Source organism: Pristis pectinata, chromosome 24, assembly GCF_009764475.1.
Source record: "Pristis pectinata isolate sPriPec2 chromosome 24, sPriPec2.1.pri, whole genome shotgun sequence".
Lineage (NCBI taxonomy): Eukaryota > Metazoa > Chordata > Chondrichthyes > Rhinopristiformes > Pristidae > Pristis > Pristis pectinata.
The window spans coordinates 31,619,634-31,625,032 of NC_067428.1; positions in this window are offsets into that span (position 1 = coordinate 31,619,634).

Sequence of the window (5,399 nt, forward strand, 5' to 3'; positions counted from 1 at the left end):
TCCGCGCAACGTGCGCTTAACTCCTTTCTGACCCGAGTGTTGCTCAAACCCCTCCCCGGTTGCATCAGACAATTGAAGCGCCGGGACATGTCGTTGATACATTTACTGCGTGCACATTCCTTTGTTTTTACCTTTGCTGAGAGCATGTTTGGGAGGAATATAAAACCTAAGCATTTCTATGATGCATAAGTGTGTTTACTTATCTCAGTCTCACTGAGAACGACACACCCGCCCCACCAACCTCCCTCCCTGCTTACTGACAGAAGCTGTCGGCCCCTTCTTGATCCCAAATTGAGCTCCTAGCTCCCCAACGATACTGCTGTTTGCTTCTATTTCGAGTCAACTACCCTATCGTTTTGCACATTTCATTACAACACAGGAGGCTGGAGACACAAAGAGACTGCAGATGCTGGAATCTAGTGCAAAAAGCAAGCTGCTGGGGAAACTCAGCAGGTCAGGCAGCATCTATGGAGGGAAAGAGATAGTCGAAGTTTCGGGTTGAGGCACTGCATCCAGCTCTTCAGCCCGTTGAGTCTGTGCCAGCTCGCAAAACAATCCTGGACCCCCCTAATTTTCTTTGTAATCTATTCTCCAACTTCCCCTGGATTCTGCTGCTCAGCTACACACTAGGGGTGACATACACTGGCCAACTAACCTATGGGATGTGGGATGAAATCAGATGACTCAGGGGAAACACTCACAGTAACACGGAGAACATGCAAACTCCACACAGTAAGCACCAAAGGTCAGGATTTTATCGGGGTTGCTGGAGCAGTGAAATTGGAATTGGTTTGTTATTGTCACATGTACCAAGGTACAGTGAAAAACTTTGTTCTGCATGCCATCCATACAGATCATTTCATTACAACAGTGCATTGAGGTAGTACAAAGGAAAACAGTATTAGAATGCAAAATAAGATATTTAAGATATTTATTTATTAGTCACAGGTACATTGAATCACATAGTAAAAAGCGTCTTTTTGTGTCACTGAGAATGTGCTGGTGGCAGCCCGCAAGTGTCGCCACGCTTCCGGCGCCAACATAGCATGCCCGCAGCTCCTAACCTGTACGTCTTTGGAATGTGGGAGGAAACCGGAGCACCCGGAGGAAACCCACGCAGACACGGGGAGAACGTACAAACTCCTTACAGACAGTGGCCGGAATTGAACCCGGGTCGCTGGCGCTGTAATAGTGTTACGCTAACCGCTACACCACCATGCTGCTGTGTTACAGTTACAGAGAAAGTTCACTGCAGGCAGGCAATAAGGTCATAACGAGGTAGATTGTGAGGTCAAGAGTCCATTTTACCATAGTAGGGGACCATTCAATAGACTACAACAGCGGGATAGAAGGGGGCCAATGATTCAGCAGCCTGACCTGCTGCACCTCTGTGCTGCCCCTGTAAACTCCACACAGACAGCACCGGAGGTCAGGATTGGACCTGGGTCACTGGAGCTCGGGGCTCTGCTTCTTCATCTCCCAGTAACTGTGCCAAACTCCAACCTTCCCAAAACCCTCTGCAATATACAGGTACAGACAAATGAGGGGTGGTCTTGTTCAAACATACAAGATCCTAAGGGGGCTTGACGGGGTCGATGGTGAGATGTTTCCACCAGTGGGAGAGTCACAAACAAGGGGACACAACTTCAAAGTAAGGAGCTGGTTATTTAAAACTGAGGGGTGCAGAAACTTCTTCCCTCAGAGGGTGGTGAATCCTTGGAATTATCTGCCCCCGAGGGTGGTGAAGATCAGATCATTGGATATATTTGTGTTGGTGATAGATAAATACTTGAAAGATCGAGGAATTGAGGGTTCTGGGGAGCTGGCAATAAAGAGGAGTGGAGGCCAGAGTAGGTCAGCCATGGTCATAGTGAATGGTGGGGCAGGCTCGAGGGGCTGAACTGCACTTCAGTGCCTGCACTGCACTTTCTCTGTAACTGCAACATGGTGGCAGGTGGTGTAACGGTTAGCGTAATGCTATTACAGCGCCAGCGACCCGGGTTCAATTCCGGCCACTGTCTGTAAGGTGTTCATACGTTCTCCCTGTGTCTGCATGGGTTTCCTCCGGGTGCTCTGTTTTTTTTTCTTCTAGTTGTGTTCTTCCTTGTGTAATTTATCTGTCTTTCTTGTGAATGTCGAATATCTAATGCTTTGTGCCTGTGATGCTGCTGCAAGTAAGCTTCTCATGCACCTGTGTGTACATGGACGTGCATATGACAGTAAACTTGACTTTGACTTTTTATTTTGACTTTTTACTCCTGCCCGCTTTCTTTTGTGTTATTGTGTTGACTTGCTTATCCAATAACTTACCTCCAGCATCTTATCCCGCACCAATTTCTGCTTGCAACTCCTTGCTTCAGGTCCAACAAGTCAAACCTTAAAGCCTAGTGTTTAAATCATAGGCTCACCCTCTTCTGTCTCTGCAATTCCAAACAGTCGCAGCAAGCCCCCGAATTCTATGCTCCTCCCTTTATTGTGGAGGGTCATGGCTGTCATGTGACAGCACTGTCCACTACCTGGTCGGAAACACCACTGCAAATCAAGGTTTGGCCCGGCCCCACCCATCAGCGCACATCTGACCATTGGCCCCTTTAAGTACCTTTGTACTTGGCCTTTGTAATCGATTAGTCCTTGCTGGCACTGAGCCACTGGCCCCTGTAAATTACCTGGGCTGGACCCCCCAGCCCTCCAGCACTATAAAGGGCACCACGTGTGCTCAGCTCACTCTCTTTGCTATCTTTGAGGGATCACCCTGCTTCACTCCAGGCCGAGTACCATGGAACGGCGCTGGAGAAATCGTCGGTGAGGTGTGCACTGTTAAAGGGTTGGGAGTGTTTTAGTTAGTGTCCCTAGTAGCAAAGAGCCATGCCTGCACTGAGTCAAAGGGTGGTGGGTATCATATTGCTTTTCTTTGATTGTCTGTAACTAGTTCATTGTGTATGGGATTGGTGTAAATGGGTGTTTGATGGTTGGTGCGGAGTCAATGGGCTGAAGGGTCTGTTTTCCATGCTGTATGATAGTTGTGGGAGTTGTTCTGCTCCCACTTTGCACATTTATGAATGTATTGAGCTCTCTCAGACTGTGACCTTTGTGACGATTGCCTCCTCCTTTACTTTGCAACTGTTGATACTCCCACCTTGTTGAGTTATGACACAACAGAACAAGGAGAAGATGGACGATAACTGAAAAGAACACAGTCAATGCTGATAAAAGGAGGCACAGCAAACACCTCTGGCCAATGCCCTCGACTTCCACAGACCGTGCCTACCCAGTGCCACTTGGGACCACAGTGCCACATGATATTGGCATTAGCGACTCTACGGCACTGTTGTATCATCTATAAACAGTATCTGAATGCACTTCAATATAGGCCATCCTCTTGTAATGGACGAGTTCGTTCCTCCAGCATCATCGTGTTTTTCATCTGGATTCCAGCATCTGCAGTCCTTTGTTTCTCTTCTGTTTTAAAGTCAGTTTTGTCCATAAGTCAGAAAATACACAAGTCATTCGATATGGTGGCCACACCTCCAGAGCATTGTAATGAAATCAAAAGCACATGACTGATAAGAAAGACCGATTACTAAAAGTGGAGAGAGAGAGAGAGAGAGGAAACTAGTTCTGCCGTCCATAGGAACAAAAATATATGTACATCAGACTTTTGAATTTGCTAACATTATGGGAGCTCGTTCGTAAGTAGGGGTGTCCGTAAGTCGGGCATTCGTAACGCAGGGATGGTCTGTAGTGTGATGCCACATCTGTGATAATGATGTGCACATCTGTTTTGCAGTTCTAGTGTTTATGTGCAATTGTTAAAATATAGGGACTAAAAACCTTTGAATCAACCCACATTTTCTGTCCTGGCTGCTATCTTGTACTCCCTCCCTATGTATCCATGGGTTTAGTTTTGAAAATATGGTCACCTTGCCCCTCTGCTCCTCTGCTTCACATTTCCTGTGTTGGCTGTACCTTGTCTGCCTGCCTTATCTTCATCTCCCCTTGTTTATTTAACCCGTCTTCTTAATTTAACCTTCTTGGCATCATTCTGGTGGTACCTGCTACACAACCCCTCCAAGGCCATTATATTCTTTCACCGGAGCTTTGGAGACACACAAGACTGCAGATGTGGGATCTGGAGCAAAATACAAGCAGCTGGAGGAACCCAGTGGGTCAGGCAGCATCTGGGGAGGAAAAGGGATAAGTCGATATTTTAGGCCCTGATGCCAGTCTCGACCCAAAGTGTCGACTGTCCTTTTGCCTCCACAGATGCTACCTGACCCATTGAGTTCCCCCAGCAGCTTGTTTCTAACCAGTGCTTTGCAGGAACAAACTGCTGGAGGAACTCAGCAGGTCAGGCAGCATCTGTGGAGGGAAATGGACAGTCGACGTTTCAGTCAAGACCCTTCATCTGGACTCCTTTGCATATTTGTGATGTTAATATAAAAGTCAACATTCCATTGGACGTGTCTGTCCACTGGCTTTTAGTGGATTCTGTATGTGAACCCCAAAGTCTCTCTGCCTGTCACAGTTCAAAGCATCTCAGTAAATGGAAAATATTCTGATCTGCGCTTTTAAGTCCAAAGTGGACGATCTCAAGCGCTACAATCTTGAAACCCATCTGCCACAGATGTGTCCATTCATTTTGTCTATCAATGGCCTTTTGTGAGTTTCCACTCCCCTCATTTATTATGGGGTTATCTACAAGTCTGGATGTATGGTTTTCTGTTCCTTCATCTAAGTTGTTCATTGCTAGAATAAAAAAATGTGATCCCTATATACATCCCCGAGAAATATTACTGGTTACTCCAGCCAATATGAACACCAACTTTTATCAATGCACCATAGAAAGCATCCTATCTGGATGTATCACGGCTTGGTACGGCAACTGCTCTGCCCATGACTGCAAGATACTGCAGAGAGTTGTGGACAGTCCAGCACATCACGGACACCAGCCTCCCCTCCTTGGACTCTGTCTTTACCTCTCGCTGTCTTGGTGAAGCAGCCAGCGTAATCAAAGACCCCACCCACCCAGGTCATTCTCTCTTCTCTTCCATTGGGTAGAAGATACAGGAGCCTGAGGGCACGTGCCACCAGGCTTAAGGACAGCTTCTATCCCACTGTGATAAGACTATTGAATGGTTCCCTTATACGATGAGATGGACTCTGACCTCACTATCTACCTTGTTGTGACCTTGCACCTTATTGCACTGCACTTTCTCTGTAGCTGTGACACTTTACTCTGTACTGTTATTGTTTTTACCTCTACTACATCAATGCACTTTGTACTAACTCAGTGTAACTGCACTGTGTAATGAATTGACCTGTACGATCGGTATGCAAGACAAGTTTTTCACTGTACCTCGGTAAAAGTGATAATAAACCAATACCAATACCCCACACCC